At 44.0% G+C, this 343-nt stretch overlaps 1 protein-coding gene across 1 annotated transcript in view; it reads right to left on the bottom strand.

Annotated features, from left to right (window-relative positions):
* dhx9 (DEAH (Asp-Glu-Ala-His) box helicase 9) overlaps nucleotides 1–249 on the bottom strand; it is a 7,571-nt gene extending 7,322 nt beyond the window's left edge. The window contains exon 1 of the mRNA XM_035670295.1: nucleotides 178–249. The gene's annotated coding sequence lies outside the window, so the exon portion shown is untranslated. The remainder of the gene's footprint in view (nucleotides 1–177) is intronic.
* Nucleotides 250–343: the final 94 nt, after the last annotated feature.

The raw sequence follows: 343 nt of genomic DNA, 5'->3' as shown, positions 1-343 counted from the left end.
TAAGCTCAGAGATAACACTGACATCCTTCTGTTTACATTCATACACACAGCTAGCGTTAGCTCGTGGCTAACCAGCGGTGCATTCTTTGTTCAGCCGCCATTTTGCAGTGAATTAATAAACTCATAAACCAACAATATAATAAAGTAAACACATATTTATTCTCTTTATTAACTCACCCACAGTCAGGTTGAACACCAGCACAGACGCTGCACACACTCTGATTTCCGTGATGGTCGCTAAAGTAGATGCTGTTCCCGGTAACACCGCCGCCTGCTGGACGGGAGTGGAACTGCTTCTGTAGACAGTTCATCATTCACACTCATCATAATGCTGCACACACTC

The sequence above is a fragment of the Morone saxatilis genome, unplaced genomic scaffold, assembly GCF_004916995.1.
Source record: "Morone saxatilis isolate NCDOM2014 unplaced genomic scaffold, NCSU_SB_2.0 Contig23, whole genome shotgun sequence".
Lineage (NCBI taxonomy): Eukaryota > Metazoa > Chordata > Actinopteri > Moronidae > Morone > Morone saxatilis.
Note: the sequence above shows the minus strand (reverse complement) of the source record. Positions and strands in the feature narration are given on the sequence as shown.